The sequence below is a fragment of the Neophocaena asiaeorientalis genome, unplaced genomic scaffold (assembly GCF_003031525.2).
Source record: "Neophocaena asiaeorientalis asiaeorientalis breed wild unplaced genomic scaffold, Neophocaena_asiaeorientalis_V1.1 scaffold100, whole genome shotgun sequence".
Lineage (NCBI taxonomy): Eukaryota > Metazoa > Chordata > Mammalia > Artiodactyla > Phocoenidae > Neophocaena > Neophocaena asiaeorientalis.
The window spans coordinates 6157448-6177259 of record NW_020173955.1 but is presented as its reverse complement, the minus strand read 5'-3'; the positions used below and the strand labels follow the sequence as shown (position 1 = coordinate 6177259).

General features: G+C 34.4%; 1 protein-coding gene across 5 annotated transcripts in view; it reads right to left on the bottom strand.

Moving 5' to 3' along the window:
* The window catches only part of FANCL (FA complementation group L), a 77599-nt gene that overhangs the window by 6820 nt on the left and 50967 nt on the right, over positions 1 to 19812 (bottom strand). The window lies entirely within an intron of this gene.

Here is a 19812-nt window from a genome sequence, read left to right as displayed (position 1 = left end):
ACAAAAAAAAAAAAGTTTAAAAAAAATTTAGGGTTTTTTTTTTTTTTTTTTTTTTTTTGCAGTACGCGGGCCTCTCACTGTTGTGGCGCACAGGCTCCAGACGCGCAGGCTCAGCGGCTGTGGCTCATGGGCCCAGCCGCTCCGCGACATGTGGGATCTTCCCGGACCGGGGCACGAACCCGTGTCCCCTGCATCGGCAGGTGGAACTCTCAACCACTGCGCCACCAGGGAAGCCCAAGAATTAAGGATTTTATTTACTGTTTCAAATAAGCAAAACATATAAAAAAGTCACTGAAAAACTGCTGGCTCGTATCAAATGTATTCATCCAAAATAACTGATACAAGCCAACAATTCAAGAATATGAAACACCCTGAGTAAGATGAAAGAACTCACGTCCTTAAACATGTATTTTGTACTTATGTACTTAAGGAAAACCCATTTCATCTCATCACTTGAGTAAGGGTGTACACGTAGATGGATTCATAGCTCAGATTCACCAAAGCAGTTTCAACTCTTCTTCCATACACAGAAAAAAGTTAAGAGTAGGAACTACAGCTTAATGAGTAAAAATAACCTTTTATTACTAGTATATTGAGGGTAGAATATTCTCTTCTAGTATACCATACTTATCCACAAGTTTAGATGCCAGAATCCAGAAATCAGAAAACTAAATACCCAAGTGTTTCTTTTTTTTTTAACTGTGAGCTGCACTTTATTTCCTCTTTCACTGAATGCACCACCATTCTTTACATACCCAAATAAGAAAGCAGCTTTGGTCCTTGGAGATTTCCTCTGATACCTAATAAATTCTGTAAGTTAACATAAGACTTAAGTCCATATTTAACATTTCTTGATAACTCTATTAATCCTAGTATTATTATATATTATTAAAATAATCCCCTATTCTTATTTCCGTATTCAGACTTGCCATCCTTGACTTAAACAACCTTCCGGCAGAGTACCCTATTTAAAATATAAACCTGAACAGATCAGTCCCCCTCTTAAAACCATTCAAACCAACATTCTAATTGGATTTTTTCCCCCTCTAGTCATATTCCCCTAAAGCCCATTATTTACATTGTGATTAAGCTGATTTTTGTATTCTGGAAACCTGATACTATAATTTCCTGGTTTACAACAAACTGTTTTAAGTGCAGTTCTTCTCCAAGTGATGTTTTGTCTTTGTGATACTACCACGTAATAAAAGCAACACAAGTTTCAAGAGCTGTTCAATAAATATTTGTTTAAGTAAATTGAACTATTTGACATAAGAAAATAATCACTGATAACCACCATTCTATTTGGTCACCATTATTTACAAGTACCTTGCAAATTATGTTTTATGTTATCATTAGTGATTAAAACCACAGTTCTTTATCGTGGCTTACAATTAATATTGTTTAATATGTATACATAGATATGTTTACATAAAGTAAATTGCAATACTTTCTGTGGGTTTATTTACTACTCCAAGCTTGATCATTCCCAAATTTTTTTAAGCCAGATGGAGAACTCCAAACCTACTCAGCCATTTCTATATAGATAACATCTATATGGCTGTCTAAGATGCACACCATAACTGGATGGTTCCAAACGGATCTCATCATCTTCCCAAAGAAAAATTCCCTTCCCGCTGTTTTTTTTTATTAGTGAAAGGGGCTACTACCTGCCCTATTGCCCAAGCCAGGAATCTAAGCATAGATTTAAGTAGATTACTAAAACAACCTTCTAACTGAATTTTCTTCCTTTAGACATAGCCCCCTATTGTAACTAAATTGACTTTTGTACTATGTAAGTCTAATACAGTAATTTCTTTGCTTATGATAAAAGTCATTCATCACTAGATGCAAACATTATAAACCAACTGGTGGACAGTATGTTGGCATTTTTAACAGCTTTATTGAGGTATAATTGATATACAAAGAACTGCACATATTTAATGCGCAAGTTGAGTTTGGGCATATGCATATACCCATAATACCATCACCATAATCAAGGTAATAGATATAGCCAACACTTAACAAGGGATCTCTAACATGAGATCCCTAAAAACACTTAACGTGAGATCTACCCTCTCAACAAATTGTTAAGCGCACACTACAGCATTGTTAACTGTATTGTACAACAGATCTCTAGAACTCATTCATCTAGCACTCTGTACCCATTGAATATCAACTCCTCATTTCACCCACCTGCCAGCCACTGGCAACCACTACTGTATTCTCTGTATCTATGAGTTTGACTTAGATATTTCATATAAGTAGAATCATGGCAGTATTTGTCCTTTTGTGACTAGCTTATTTCACTTAGCAGAATATCCTCCAGGTTCATCCATATTGTTGCAAATGGCAGGATTTTCTTCTTTTTTAAAGCTGTCTTGTATATACCACATTTTCTTTGCCCATTCATCTGTTTATGACAGATAAACAGATGGACAGTTGGATTTTTTCATATCTTTGCTATTATGAGTAACACTACAATGAACATGGGAGTGCAGGTATCTCTTCAAGACTCTGATTTCAGTTCTTTTGGAATATACCCAGAAGTGGGACTGCTGGATCATATGGTTGTTATATTTTTTACTTTTTTGAGGCCGTTCCATACTGTTTTCCATAGTTGCTGCACCATTTTACTTTCTCACCAACAGTGTATAAGGGTTCCAATTCTTCCACATCCTTGCCAATACTGGCTACTTTGTGGGAGTGTTTGTTGGTTTGTTTTGTTTTTGATAATAGCCATCCCAGCAGATCAAAACTATGACATGATACCATGTTTTAGTTTTGATTTTTATTTCCCTGATAATTAATGATGTTCAGCATCTTTTTATATACTGGTTGGCCATTGGTATGTCTTCTTTGGAGAAACGTATGTTCAAGTTCTTTGCTCATTTTTTAATCAGGTTGTTTTTTTGCTGTTGCAGGAGTTCCTTGTATATTTTGGATATTAACCCTTTATCAGATAGTTTGCAAATATTTTCTCTCATTTCATAGGCTGCTTTTTTCATTTTGTTGATTGTTTCCTTTACTGTGCAGAAGCCTTTTAAAGGTATGATGTAGTTCCACTTGTCTATTTTTGCTTTGTTGCCTGTACTTTCAGTGTCATATTTAAGAGATCACTGCCAAAACCAATATGAAGAAGCTTTCCCCCTATGTTTTCATCTAGTAGTTTTACAGTTTCAGGTCTCATGTTCAAGTTTTTAATTAGTTTTGAGTTGATTTTTGTATACAGTATGAGGTAGGCGTCTAATTTCACTTTTTTGCATATGGATATCCAATTTTCCCAGCACTGTTTGTTGAAGAGACAACTTTTTAAAAATCAGTATAGTAGTGTCCCTCTCCTTTCTCTCTCTCCATCTATATCTATATTTTAAAATCTATAATTACCTATTTCATTGAAAATCCAAGGAAAAGTTAACCAAAAAAAGTCATACAATGCTGTCACATGGTATCTTTCATTTGAAAGTAAGTTCCCCCAAACACATTGTCCATTTCTTGTATGCTTGAATGTAAATAAAATCCTAAACATAGCTCTGCTTAAAATGCTAACTCTGTATTTTAAACAGAAAAGGTATGTTTTTTTAAAAAAAAAAAATGACAGCAAAATAAAAACAAAAAACCCATGAAACAACCACCCTGAAACTAGAAGTCAGTTGATAATCACAGAAAAAGTGAATTTCAAATCCTAAAAGTCATCATCAGTCTCCCAAGGCAACAGAAATAAAAGCAAAAATAAACAAATGGGACCTAATCGAACTTACAAGCTTTTGTACAGCAAAGGAAACCGTAAAAAAAACAAAAAGACAACCTACAGAGTCAGGGAAAATATTTGCAAGTGATTTGACCAACAAGGACTTAATTTCCAAAATATACAAACAGCTCACATAACTCAATATCAAAAAATCAACAATGCAATCAAAAAATGGGCAGAAGACCTAAATAGATATTTTTCCAAAGAAGACATACAGATGGGCAACATGAAAAGATGCTCAACATCGCTAATTATTAGGGAAATGCAAGTCAAAACTACAATGAGGTATCACCTCACGCCAGTCAGTATGGCCATGATTAAAAAATTGACAAACAATAAATGCCAGAGAGGGTGTGGAGAAAAGGGGACCCTCCCACACTGTTGGTGGGAATGTAAATTGGTGCAGCCACTATGGAAAACAGTATGGAGTTTCCTCATAAAACTAAAAATAGATTTGCCATATGATCCTGCAATCCCACTCCTGGGATTATATATCTGGAGAAAACTATAATTCGAAAAGATACATGCACCCCAATGTTAATTACAGCACGTTTTACAGTAGTCAAGACAGGGACACCACGTTAATGTCCACTGACAGATGAATGGATAAAGATGTGGTATAAATATACAATGGAATACTACTCAGCCATAAAAAAGAATGAAATGCCATTTGCAGCAACATGGATGGACCTACAGATTACCATACTAAGTGAGGAATGTCAGAAAAAGAAAGACAAATACCAAATAATATCACTTATATGTGGGACCTAAAATATGACACAAATGAACTTATCTATGAAACAGACTCACAGACATAGAGAATAGACTTGTGGTTGCCAAGGGGGAAGTGGGGTGGGAGAGGGATGGATTGGGAGTTTGGGATTAGCGGATGCAAACTATTATGCATAGAATGGATAAACAACAAGGTCCTACTATATAGCACAGGGAACTATATTCAATATCCTGTGATAAACCATAATGGAAAAGAATATGAAAAAGAATGTATATATCTGCTGTACTGCAGAAATTAACACAACATTGTAAATTAGCTATGCTTCAAAAACATAAATTTTTTAAAAAGTCATAATCAAATTTTACACAGTATTTTTATGTTCCAAATAAAGTCTGAAAAAGTGAAAAGTGAGACACAAACATTTCTCTTAGCAATTTTAATGAAGTGGACATTAAAACTATCAATAAGCCTCTGAAAAAAAATTTTTCTACAACTGCTTATTTTGTCTGTTAAATCATTCACAAACTCTTAATTTTCAATTGATTACCCTACTGAAAATGGGGGGAAAAAGTCTAAATGTTAACAGTGCAATTAAATATTCTATATACATCACCATAAATGCCAAGGAAGTACCCTATAATGTGACCAAATTTGATATCAAAGTTCAGTAAGTATTTTGCAAGGAGAAAAGTTCTCTAAAAAAAATTTTTTTTTTTCAAAAATAAAAATTGCCAAGTCCTCGTTTTTTAATATGAGCAGTCTCACATCACACCAAAACTACTGTGCAACTGCCTTAGGTTTTCTTTCTTTCTTTAGAGGGTGGGGGAGAGACAATATGCAATGTAAAGTAACGTGTGAATCGGATGAAAAACTCCGATAAAAGGTGAGAAAGTTAATATTAAGAGGTAACATTAAAATACAAAATGTGGGGCTTCCCTGGTGGCGCAGTGGTTGAGAGTCCGCCTGCCGATGCAGGGGACGCAGGTTCGTGCCCCGGTCCGGGAAGATCCCACGTGCCGCGGAGCGGCTGGGCCCGTGAGCCATGGCCGCTGAGCCTGCGCGTCCGGAGCCTGTGCTCCGCAACGGGAGAGGCCACAACAGTGAGAGGCCCGCATACCGCAAAAAAAAAAAAAAAAAATACAAAATGTTGGTAAGGATGTAAATCAACATGAACTCTCACATTCTGTGGGTGAGTGTATAAAATGGCACAACCATTTTTGAAAAGATTTGGCGATTTCTTTAAAAACTAAATATATCCTTACTTGTAACTTAGCTGTCCATAAAAAGACTTATGTAAGGATGTTCATAGTTTATTCATAAATGTCAAAAATTGGTATAAGTCCAGATAGGAAAAATGATAAACTCTAGTATATTTATGCAATGGAATACCACTCAGGAATAAAAAGAAAAAACTAATACATGTCACAACGTGGAAATTTCAAAACTATGTTGAGTGAAAGAAGCCTATGTACATAAAGAGTACATACTATATGCTTCTGTTGATATGAAGTCTGGAACAGGCATAGCTAAGGTATGGTTGGATAAAAAACAATGGATATTTACTGGGAAGAGAGAGGAGACTGAATGATGGTAATGTTCTGCATCTTGAGTATGGACTGCACCAGTATATTCATTTACTGAAACTTATGATACACTTAGGATTTATGCATTTTATTATTCCCAAATTTTACAAAGAACTGAACTCTAGTTAAAGGTATGCATACGGAAGTAAGTATTTGGGGGAAAGATCTGATACATGCAAATTACTTTGAAAGGCCTCAAAAATCAGATGGATTTATGGACGGAAAGAGGTACAAATGGAAATATAAGTGTTAAAGCAAGTACAGTAAATGTTAGCTATAGAATCTGGGTGGTGTATATATGAATATTCACCATAAACCTTTTCAATGTTTCTGTATGTTTGAAATTTTATAATAAAATATTGGGAGGAATTATATAACTTATATGAGTTATTTATTATAACTAAGAAAGTTAATTAAAACTATTTTTTCTGGATTAGGTTATAGACTAATTTTTTTCAAATATTTAACAACTGATCTCTTTACATAAATCTTTAAATCTGTATATTTAAAACCATCTCTAAAACAAAACATAAATATGCCTTCTGAGAAAATCGGCTCACTGTATGTGGCAAGTTATAATCTTTGAAATGTCTGTAATAGGTGTTCTTAATCAGAGTATCATAAGGTTGGGTTAAAGAATGCATTTTATATTCTCTAAGTAAAATTTAGCATTTCACTCAACTATGGACATAGATAACAAACCACACAAATGGTATCACTACCTGTAACTTTCTCTACAATAAAAATAACACTGCAATCCCTTAGAGAACTTAAACACTAATATCTACATTCCATTCTCAGCCATTCCTTTTTAATTGATCTTGTTACAATACAGCCTTAGCACTAGGAATTTCAAAAGTTCCCCAAGTGATTCTAATGTGCAAAGTTGAGAACCACAGGTGGAACAATGAACAACAGCCATCCCTGTTATACTCTAAATGTTACCAGACATATTTCTAAAAGATTCAAGCTCATGAGGGAAAAGAAAGGCATCCTTATGAACATTTACGTGATAACTTTAATTTCACTCTTTTTTCACTGTTGATGTTTAATATTTTATTTACTTTTGCAACCAATTTTGGGATTTAGGGAAGCATACAATGAATTTGTAAAAATGGAACACAGTTTATAAAATTAGACTTATGGAGAAAAGTTTTAACTTAAAATAGTAAATTTGTAGCCATATACAACAAACTATCTGGGTCAAGAATCAAAGAATGCATGTCCTCATTTATAGTATACCAAGTTATACAAAACTAAGTAATACTACAAAATGAATTATGTCTTAATACAATTCAATATAGCAAATGTGTATAATGTGTAGGTGTTATGCTCTACAGTAAATACTGATTGATATAAGATACAATAGAGTATGTTAGTTAAGATCATAGACTTGTAGTCAAATATTTAGTCTCATTCCTAGTTCCACTACTTAAAACTAGTTGCATCTTTCTCAGCAAATTACTTAATCTCACTTAGCTTCTGCAATATGGAAATACTGTTAATCCTTACAAGATTTGAGTGAGATGATGTATATAAAATGCTAAGTGCTCAGGATACAGTATATGCTTAAAATTGATAGCCACTATAATTAAAAGACGTATGGTCCCTGACCTAGAGAAATTCTATCAAATCAAAAAATATTTGTACCATATTAGACAAAGGATTAACACCCTTAATATAAAGTTACTGAAAATCAATTTAAAAAATACATACGTATTTTTAAAAATAGGCGATTAAAGACAGTTTCCTAGAGAAAAAATTCACATAATCACATTAAAAAATACTCAACTTCGTAAGTTTAGACATTATTTCTAATTGCAAAATTTCAGGTAAGAGAAAGAGAAGAGATGAGCAAAGCCTCAGAGTTAGAAGATGGTGAGAATAATGAGGTATACGGGATGGGCGTCTGCTTTCCCAGAGTAACTTTTCCTTTAATAACTGAGGTAGCTCAATTCCATGGTATGGCTTCTTTCTTACAGCACTCCCATTACTAGTTACTGCTTTATTACAGAACATCACTGAAGAGGTGAGCATTCTATAGGTCCTATGGGACCATGGTACATGCCCTTAATCCATTCCAGAATAATCAAGAGTGGTTTTGTTCTAATTCAGCACCAATGATTTTGTTCCAAGGCTTCACTAGTCCCTGGGTAGTGTGGTTTTAAAAACAACCCACTTTATATAAAAATTTTTATTTCCTTCTTTGTACTTTTCCATACTTCCTACAATAACATATATTATTTGTATAATCATAAAGGAGCACATGTAGAACTAGAAATAAATGGTCTGTCAGCTATCCTTTCATTTCATGAATGTGTATAGTGAAAAACATACTAAACTCAATTCAATGAAACTAATATTTCAACCATGTGTCAGGACTATGTTAGGAACTCCAATACAAAGATAAAAGAACCCAGTACACAGAGAGGTCACCATTCTAATCTTGATGGGTAACAAAGTATCTGATATCAAGACATACCCAGCCTCTTAAAGACTTAATATTACATCTATAAATGTGACTGTGTGGTAGATAACTTCTAAGGTGACTTCCAGCTCTAAAAGTCAAGAACTCTAAATATAACTTTGAAAATCCATGAAGTAGGTGATTCTGTCCACTTAAAAGTAGGTATACTTCCTTTCAAGATGCCAATTACTATAACATACTCCCATTTATTTCCAAATCGTGTTTATAAACATATTTTCTCATTCAAATTATATATAAATTACAAATAACTTATATGATTCACTGCAGAACAATCATCTCCTCTTTAATCAAAAGAACTTTTATACCAGAATCAAAATATTTGGATTACACTTCATATCCCCATGTATTTAAGGGGAGAAGTCAAACATGCATTATACAACTACTGTTTTTTTCCTAAAATATAGGGACAAAACTTCAGTCTTCTACAACTTCTGAGTTTGGGAATAGGTTTGAAACCACAAATTTCTAGCAGGTATAGAAAAGCAACTACACAGCTCAAATATGATGAAGATCCAAAAATTACACCCAGAACACTGCAACTGGTTAATTCATTAATCAAAGGAAAATGTCAACCTTTTTAGCACATATACATAATTTAAAGAAATAAAATAGAGGAAAAAAAACTGTAGAAGGAAGACAAAAGAAATTATCAGCAAAACCAAAAAAATAAAAATTTTAAAACCCCAAAAGCAGGGGTTTCCCTGGTGGCGCAGTGGTTAAGAATCCACCTGCCAACGCTCAGCAACAAAGACCCAATGCAGCTAAAAATAAATAAAATAAATTAAACAAAAAACAAACACAGAAAAGGCTTAGTGTCCCAAAAGCAATAAACTATCCTACAGAGAAGAAAAGTATCCCAGTAACCAAGATAACAATGTAGGAAGCCTCTCACCTAAGCCTTGCTTTCGAAGGGAGAGGATGTGATGCTAAACCACACCTTGTCCTTAAAGCGCCAAAAAAAAATTTTTTTAAAGGAGAAACACTGAGAATGTTAGAAAACATAAAACAAGGAGAAAAGAGTATATTCTATATTCCACTCTACCTACTCCAAAGATTTGCAGCATACCATGTTGAAGGCATAACAACCACAACATTCATTATTTTATCTATGAATCTTTCTGTCTATTTTTATGTGGGGTAAGGCAATCACTAAAACAAAAGGCACAGACCAACCACCAGACATTGGAAAACTGTATCTGTAACATTCCATGCACTGGGAGCACAAGAGCTAGGTTTAACAGGGAAGAAATTCCTGATATGGAGTCCAATCTTCCCGTGTGAAAAGCAAAGGTCAGAAGATTAAAAAGAATGTATTAATCTTGAGGGAAAAAAACCAGACATCTCGACATGATTTGAAAAGAGCAGGCATAAAGATATTAATAAGAGATCAATTTAATATTAGGTTCACCTAAGGCATTTAATGAAATTCTCTGCACTGAAATCAGGATACCCGGACTGTTCTGTATATAGGCTTCTCGGTGAGAAGATCTGTATGTGAGATCCCTGTGTTGATGCACTGAAAATTTCTGAATAATCACAATGCTGAACAGTCTGTCTGGTATGATAGATTTGGCATTTAAACCTTTAGATCATTGAACCATTAGAAAGTTCATCTGGTCAAATGTCACCAAATCATGACCTTTCCAAAAATATTACAAGGCATATTCTATCTCCTGACTAGTTTTATAGTACCGAAACACAGTCTATTTTGGAAATGCTTGCCCAATTTTTATTGCTGGCAAGTGTGATGAATCAAGTACCCCAATATTTGACCAGAGGAAGGTCAAGTTGGTTATTCTTGTTTATGTTTAATAAATAAATAAACCATCAGAAAACTAGGTTATATCAGTATTCTATAGAAATCTTGAAGGGTATCACATTTTCTCATGACACATAGCCAATAAATAGAGAAGGAGATGAAAACGTTCTTATTAACTCCATGGCTAGAGGATATATATTTCGTGAAAGAAATCGGTGCTCTGGTTTCCACTGTCACCATCCACTGATGAATTGCTTATATGCTTAAGTCTAAACTCGTTTCAAAACATGCTAGTCCCGATTACTGAAATGTTAATAATTTTTTTTATATTCGACAAACTGGGTAACAAGTACAAGCTAAGAAGTTAGTGGCTGTGGCCCATTATTATATAGAAGTTGCATAAAATTTTTCAAATGGTGGTGACAAGCCAAAGGAAGCTGATAGCAACTGTAAAGAAAGTTCTGTAGGGGTAAGGACATCATTTGAGAGAAGACTAGTACACTCTTTGAATTATAAATAGAGTTTTAAAAAGGCCCGTCAAGTTATATTGCTTAGAAGGTCACATATAGCTGCAAAGGTTTTGTTCAGTCTTGAAAAACAAATCAAACAAGCAAAAGGCAACCATCAGGATTTTTTTTAAGGAAGGTAAATTTCTGCGCCGTAAGTATAACTGATATATTTGGACCCTTGTCCTACGTCATCTTTATTTGTAGCTATAACGTTAAGTGATATATGCAATGATAATTTGAGCTTGGGATCTCCCCCAAAAAGCAAAGCCTGAGGCCAGGGCTTGTGTACAGATAGGTTATCGGAAGTAATCTCAGGGATTGAGAGGGAGTAGGGACTGGAAACAGTATAAGCGAGGAGAGAAAGCTAAAATAAGGGTGTACTTTCAAGATGGTTACTGTGGTCAATGGCAGCTCCGTGAGAAGGTCTAGAGAAAGCTCCTCAGAATTGCCACCCAAGAAACAGAATTCAGGAGCATTTATTCACTGTCTTCTATTCCTGACTGGTCGAGTTGCCCTAGGAGGGTTATGAATTCTCTCACATTTCCAGATCTGCATACATATGTATCCCTAATGGCTCCCATAAACATCACTGGTCCTAGCATTAGAAGAGCTGTGGGGCAAAGAAAGAGATAAGTGGTAGAGCTTAGGTGAGGTGTTTTGTCAAGATACACAATCATGAAACAAACTGAAGCAATATGGCTGAGTAAAAAGTGGATGCAAAGGAAGTGAAGTAAGAAGCAAGAATTATCTGATTCCTAAGCCATTTGCCAAACAGGGAAGTAACATATGGTCAATTCTCCAAGAGTTAAATAAACCTGTTTTGAAAAAACTTTCCTCATGAAATTAATTTATATAAAGCTTTAATAGTAATAAAAGGGATATATTTGAAATACCCAAAATATATATCTATATAAAATATTCTGCCTATTTTGTGTTGTTGTCTTATTATTGAGCTTTCAGAGCTCTTTATATATATTCTAAGCACAAGTCCATTATCAGATACATAATTTGCAAATATTTTCTCCTAGTCTATACCTTGTCTTTTCACTCTTTTAACAGTATTTTTCAAGAGCAAAAAGTTTTAATTTTGATTAAGTCCAATTTCTCAACTTGTTCTTATAAGGATCTTGTTTTCTGTATTGTGTTAAGAAATCTTTGCCTATCCCAAAGTCACAAAGCTTTTCCTTGTTTTTTCCAGAAGTTTCATTGTTTTAGGTTTTACATTAAGTTTATGATTCACTTTGAGTTAATCTTTACATGTGGATTGAAGTTCATCTGTTTTGTGTATATGTATATATATATATATATCTATATATATATATATATATATATATAGCAAATTATTTGTCCCATTTATTGAAAAGACTGTCTTTCTTCCACTGAATTATCTTTGCACCTTCACTGGAAACAGCTGTATGCATACACAGTTATATGCATATACTTCTAAATTCTCTATTCCAGTGATCTTTTTTTCATACTTTATATTAATACTACATTGCCTTGATAGATAGGTTTGTCTTAAAGGTAAATTTATAAGTCTTGAAATCAGGTGGTATTAGTCCTCCAATTTTGTTCTTTTTCAGCTTTTTGGACTATTCTAAGTTCTCTGCATTTCCATATGAATTTTAGAATCATTTTGTCAATTAAAAAATCTACTGGGATTTTGATTGAGATTGCATTGAATCTATAGATCAATTTGGAGAGAACTAACAAGTTAACAATACTGAGTCTTCTAACTCATGAATATAGTTTATCCCTCCATTAATTTAGGTCTTTACACAAAAGATTTGTAGATGCTTCACCAAAGAAGATATATGATGACAAGCATTTAATACGTTCAACATCACTGGTCATTACGGAAACGCAAATTAAAATCAAAATGAGCTACCACTACACACCTATTAGAATGGCTAAAATGAAAATGACTGGACATACCAAATGTCAGTAAGGATGCAGAGAAACCAGAAGCCTCAAACACTATTGTTAGGAATGTAAAAGAGCACAACCACTTAAAAAAAAAACTGTTCAGCAGTTTCTTAAAAAGTTAAATACACACCACCTAGATGCTCTAGCCATTCTAACCCTAGGTATTTGCCAAAGAGAAATGAAAGCATATCTTCATATAATGACATTCACATAATGTTCACAGTAGCTTTATCTGTAACAGCCCCATCCTGGAAACAACCCATCTGTCCATCAACAGGTAAATGAACAATATATGGTTACATTCATACAAAGGAGTACTACTCAGACTAAAAACAACGAAATATTATTACATGCTACAACATTGATAAGTCTCTAATTCTGCTGAGGAAAGAAACCTGACATAGAAAAGTATATAGAACTATATAAAACTCTAGAAAGGATAGCAGCAGTTGCCTGGGGATCAGGAGGAAGGACACGAGGAACAGAAGGGAGAGATTAAAAAGGCGAAGCGGGAAACTTGGTTGTTGTGGAAATGTTTATTATCTTGATTGTGGGGTTGATCTCACGGGTGTAAACATTTGTCAATGCTCACCAGATCATACGCTTTAAATATGTTTAGTATACTGTATATCAATTATACCTCAAAAAAGCTGTTTAAAAAAACACTCATTCTGATTTCTGGACAGTAATTAATCTATACATTAGTACCTTCTTTGCAGTAGATCTGCAGTAGATTTCTCAACATTTAGGACCTAAAAAATTTACAAAACAGCTATATTTCTAAGAGCAAAGACAAAGGCAGAAGAGTAACTGTTCATAAACCCACCACTTAGATAATAAAAGCTGATCACTTTTATATGTATATATTGGGCAAGGAAGGAGAAAGGATATACATGGGAACAAAGATGTTAGCTATTCCCCCATAACTGTTATTAGATTATGTTAAACTAGGAAAGCACTTAAGCAGAAAAGTGTGACCACTGCCAATCTCAAAATGTAACGCTTATTATCTTTAAAAGCATTTTGTTACTTTTATAATACCTGAAGTGATATAATAATGTCAGTCACTTAACCAGATCTTAGAGTATAATATCTTCATCTTAAGTACTATTATTTCCAGTATTTTAATAATTTTCTCACAGTCCCAGAATGTGATCTTTTGTGCTCTGATGACACTTAAATTAATAGCATAATTTTCTGGTACTTGCAACAGTTGCTTTCCATTCTGATTTTTTTATACTTTCCTATAATATGCGCACATAAATCCTCTAATAATCATTTTTGTCTTTTCCTCTGAGGGATTCAAAAGGCTTGATTCAAATATCAAGAGATTAAACTTCTAAAGAAATTTAATTTTAACATTAATTGCAATATTCCCAATCAGATATCTTTAAAGAGATAAATCTCTTAAATATTCAGTCCATTTGATCTTATTTGCAAGCTTCATTAATTTTCTCAACTCTTTCTGTAGGTGTAACTAAATCTATTAAATCAAATGCTATTCTCTGTCACACAATCCATAAAGAATGCATCACCTCTTCTTACAGTTTATTTTTACTATAACTGACCACTGATGATTTAAAAGATTTGCCACTATTCTTAAGTCATGTGGAAAGTATATATGCCCACAAAGTTAAATGAAACACATTCACTCCATGCGTAGCCATTACAGAATGACTGCAGCAACTCTCTTAATAAAAAAGATAAGCAAGAGAGAGAGGGAGGAAGAAGTAAATAAATGTCTGTCAAGTGTATGTTGAAAATGAGTAGGCACTTCCAACATGGTCCTAAGCTATCCTATATTATAGATCATTAAAAGAAAAAAAGAAAAAATGTCAGGCCAATTAGGTGAGGATTCTGGGTAGATGACTGAGTAGGAAGCACCAGGAATCTGTCTCCCCACCTGGACAATAAATGCACTGACAGAAACTATTTTGGAACTCTTGAGTCTACAGAAGGCTTGCAACTTTGGTTAATTTCAGCTCTTAGCTACCCATCACCCTGCCCCACAGCTCCCTGACAGGCAGCCCTGCACAGACTTCAGGAGCACCCCGCACACAGCTTATAGGAGCCAGGGTGGGAGAAAAGGAGCTGTCTTCCAAATATCAGGTATCTGTGCTCTGATGACTGATTGCTGCTTCTAATCTCAGAGGAATACACAAATAGGCAGTTGGATATTGCTGCTGTACTTCCTCCCACTGTTTCAAGTCCTTCCCTCTCCTGCAGAAGTGACCTGCAGCGGACTTACGGAACCACTGACCCTCCCCCCCCCTTCATTTTTCTCTTTTTCCCCTTTTGAGTGTCAGACTTTAAAGACTAGAACATTCAAAAGCAGCTCAATGAGTGAAGAAGCAACTGGGATGAGTGAGATAGGTGAGGAAAATTAAGAGGTACAAACTTCCAATTACAAAATAAGTGAGTCATGGGGGTGAAATGTACAGCATGGGGAATACAGTCAATAATATTGTAATATCGTTATATGTTGACAGATCGTAAACTGGACTTATAATGGTGGTGATTTTGAAATGTATAGAAATATCGATCACTATATTGTGCACTAGAAACTAACAAAGTGTTGCAGGTCAATTATACTTCAAACAAGCTCATAGAAAAAGAGATCATGTATATTTGTGGTTACTAGAGGGGAGGGCTGGGGGGAGGAAGAATTGGGTGACGGTGGTCAAAAGGTACAAACTTCCAGTTACAAGAAAAATGAGTGCTAGGGATGTAATGTACATGATTGATATAATTAACACTGTTGCATGTTATATATGAAGTTGTTTAAGAGTAAATCCTAAGAGTTCTCACCACGAGAAAAAATATCTTCTGCTTTTTCTTTTAATTTCTATCTATATGAGATGGATAGTCACTAAACTTATTGTGGTATTCATTTCATGATGCATATAAGTCAAATCAATATGCTGCAGAGCTCACAGTGCAGTATGCCAACTGTATCTCAATAAAACGGGGGGAAAAAAGGCAACTGCCTTTATAGGAAAATTTTGGAAGTCACTATGCATGCCCAGGGAAAGGCTCAAAAAAGACCAGAAAAGACCCTAAGAGTACACCTCAGGCTGATCCTTGATGCAGAACACAAAAACATAGACAAAAAAAAAGGGAAATTTTGATCTTTTGATCTTTCCTCTGGAGAGAGGGGAGGATCCAACTTCTAAAGTTACCACATTATATGACGAAAATTTCCAGTTTTCAACAACAACAACAAAATCACAGGGCACTAAAAACAAAACAAAGTGTAGCCCTGATTCAAAGAAAAAAAATTAACAGGTTCCAAACATAGACCTGAGAGTATCTCTACTAGACAGAGAATTTGAAACAACTGATACATAAGCTTTAAAGTAAGATGTAGAGCAAGTCAAGAAACCAATGTATGAACAAAATGGAAATAACAACAAAGAGAGAGAAGACTTTCAAAAAAGAACATAAAAAGAAATTCTGGAGCCAAAAATTACAATAACTAAAATGAAAAATTCACTAAGAGAATCCAAAGGTGAATTTGAACAGGCAAAAAAATCTGTGAACATGAAGATAGGACGTTAGTTATTATGGCTGAGAAGCAGGAAGAAAACAGATTGAAGAAAAGTGCATGAGTCTAAGGGAACTGTATGACACCATCAAGTTGACCAATATATGGATTGTGGGGTCCCAAAAGAAGAACAAAAATGGCAGAGAGCATATTTCTATAATGGCTGACAAATTCCCAAATTCGCTGAAATACATAAATATACACATCCAAGAAGCTCAATGAACTCTAAGACGAACTCAAAGAGATCCACACCAAGGCACATTATAATCAAGCTTTCAAAAGACAAAGACAAAAAGAGAATCTTGAAAGAAGTTGAGAAGTGACTCATCACACACAAGGGAACCTCAAAAACTATTAGCAGATTTCTCATCAGAAACTTTGATGACCAGAAAACTGTGGGCTGATATATTCAAACTGCTAAAGGAAAAAAAAAAATGTCAACCAAAAATCCTATAGCTGGCAAAATTATCCTTCATCAGTGTAGGAGAAATGAAGACATTCCCAGACAAACAAAAGAAGTCTGCTACCATTAGACCTGCCCTGCAAAAAATGTTAAAGAAAGTCCTGTAGGTTGAAATAAAAGGACACTAGACAGTAGCATGAAACCCTATGAAGAAATAAAGATCTCAGTAAAGGTAAATACATGGAGCAATTATAAAAGCTAGCACTATTATAAAAATGGTTTCTAACTCCACTCCTTGTTTTCGACATGATTTAAGAGACTAAGGTATTTTTTAAAACTAAGAATTATTCAACTCAATGCCAGTGTTACAGTAACTTTGGTTTGTAACTTCACATTTTGTTTTCTACATAACTTAAGAGACAAAGGCATTTAAAAGAATTATTAGTTTACGGTTTGGTGCATACACTGTGTAAATATATAACTTTGTGACAACAACAACTGAGAAGGGTAGGTACAGAGCTGTAAAGGACCAGAGTTTGTATGTTATTGAAGTTAAGCTGGTATAAATTAGAAGGTTATAACTTCAGGATGTTAAATGTAATTCTGATGGCAACCACAGAGAAAACAGCTATAGAATATATACAAAAATAAATAACAAAGGAATTTAAACGTTTAACTCCAAAAAAAATCAACTGAACTCTAAATAAAGCAGTAATGCAGAAAATAAGGGACAAAATAACTATAAGGCATATAGAAACAGTAGCAAAATGACAGATTAAGTCCCTCCTTATCAGTAATAACTATAAATGTAAATAGGCTAAACTCTCTAATCAAAAGACAGAGATTGGCAGGATGGATAAAAACACATGATCCAACTATATGCTGTCTACAAGAATATCACTTTAGATCCACAGACACAAACAGGCTTAAAGTGAAAGAATGGAAAAAGATATTCCATGCAAATAATCACCAAAAGAGAGCAGGAGTAGCTATACTAGTATCAGACAAAATAGACTTAAAATCAAAATAGGTTACAAGAGACAAAGAAGGACATAATATATTAATAAAAGGTTCAATACAGCAAGAAGATATAACAATTATAAGCATTTATGCAGCTAACAACAGACTATCAAAACATGAAACAAAAACTAATAGTACTAGAGAGAAATAGTTGTATAATATAATAATATTTGGGAGACATCAATACCCCACTCCCAATAACAGACAGAAAATAAGGAAACAGAGGACTTGAACAACACAACAAACCAACAAGATCTAACAGACGTATATTGAACACTCTACACAGTAACAAAAGAGTACACATATTTCCCAAATGCACATGGAATATTTTCCAGGACACATCATGTTTTAGGCTACAAAACACATACAAAATAAATTTTAAAAGATAGATATCATATAAAGTATCTTTCCCCACCACAACAGGATGTAGTTAGAAATCAATAAAAGAAAGAAAACTGGAAAAGCCACAAATTTGTGGAAATTGAACAACATACTCTTAAACAATCAATGGATCAAACAAGAAATCACAGTGTAATTAGAAAATACTTAGAGACAAAAAAGAAAACACAGCATACAAAAACTTACAGAATGCAGCAAAAGTACTAAAGAGGCTGTTTATAGCTATAAATGCAGACATTAAAAAACATGAAAAATCTCACCATCAACAACTTAACTTTACAACTAAAGGACCAAACTAAACCCAAACTCAGCAGAAGGAAATAAAGATTAGAGAAGAGATAAGTAAGGTAGAGAATAGAAAGACAATAGAGAAAATCAATGAAACCAAAGGTTGATTCTTTGAAAAGTTCAACAAGTTGACAAATTTTAAATAAATGGGACTAAGAAAAAAAGAGAATTTAAACTACCAAAATCGGTTATAAAAGTGGGGACATTATTACCATTTACAAAAACAAGAAGAATTGTAAGAGAGAACCATGAAAAATTGTATGTATGGCAACAAATTGGATAACCTAGATGAAATGAACAAATTCCTAGAGACACAAAACCTTCCAAGACTAAACCACAAATAAATAGAAAATCTGAACAGAATAATAAGGAGTAAGGAGACTGAATCACTAATCAAAAGATCTTGGCAGAAAAAGTCCTGGAAGTGTCACTGGTGAATTATACCAAACATTTTAAAGAAGAACTAACACCAATCCTTCTCAAACTTTTCCAAAAAATTGAAGAGGGGAAAATACTTCCTAATTCATTTCATGAGGCCATCTTTACCCTGATACTAAAACCCCAAGAAAACTTAAAAACCATGATCCCTTATGAATATTGATTACAAAATCCTCAACAAAATACTAGCAAACCAAATTTAGCAGCATATTAAAAAGATTACAGGGCTTCCCTGGTGGCGCAGTGGTTAAGAGTCCACCTGCCGATGCAGGGGACACGGGTTCGTGCCCCGGTCCGGGAAGATCCCACATGCCGCAGAGCGGCTGGGCCTGTGAGCCATGGCCGCTGAGCCTGCGCGTCCAGAGCCTGTGCTCCGCGACGGGAGAGGCCACAACAGTGAGAGGCCCTTGTAGCACACACACACAAAAAAAAGATTACACACTGAGATCAGGCGGGATTTATTCCTGGAATGCAAGGATGGCTCAACATATGCAAATCAATAAAATGTAATACACTATACTAACAGAATGAAGAAATCCATATGATCATCTCAACTGACACAGAAAAAGCATTTGACAATATTTAACACCCTCTCATGATAAAAACACTCAACAAACTAGGATCAAAGAAAGTTACTGCAACATAATAAAAGCCATATTATGAAAAACTGCAGCAAACATCACACTCAATGTTGAAAGACTGAAAGCTTTTCCTTTAAGATCAGGAACAAGGCAAGGATACCGACTTTCATCACTTCTACTCAACACAATACTGGAAGTTCTAGCCAGATCAATTAGGCAAGAAAAAGAAATTAAAAGCACCCAAACTAGAAAGGAAGAAGTAAAATTATCCCTGCTTGCAGATGATATAATGTTACAGGTAAAAAACCTATATTCCCCCCTCAAAATTGTTAGAACTAAGAAATTAATTCAGTAAAGTGGCCACTTTGACCACCAGCAAAGTCAATACACAAA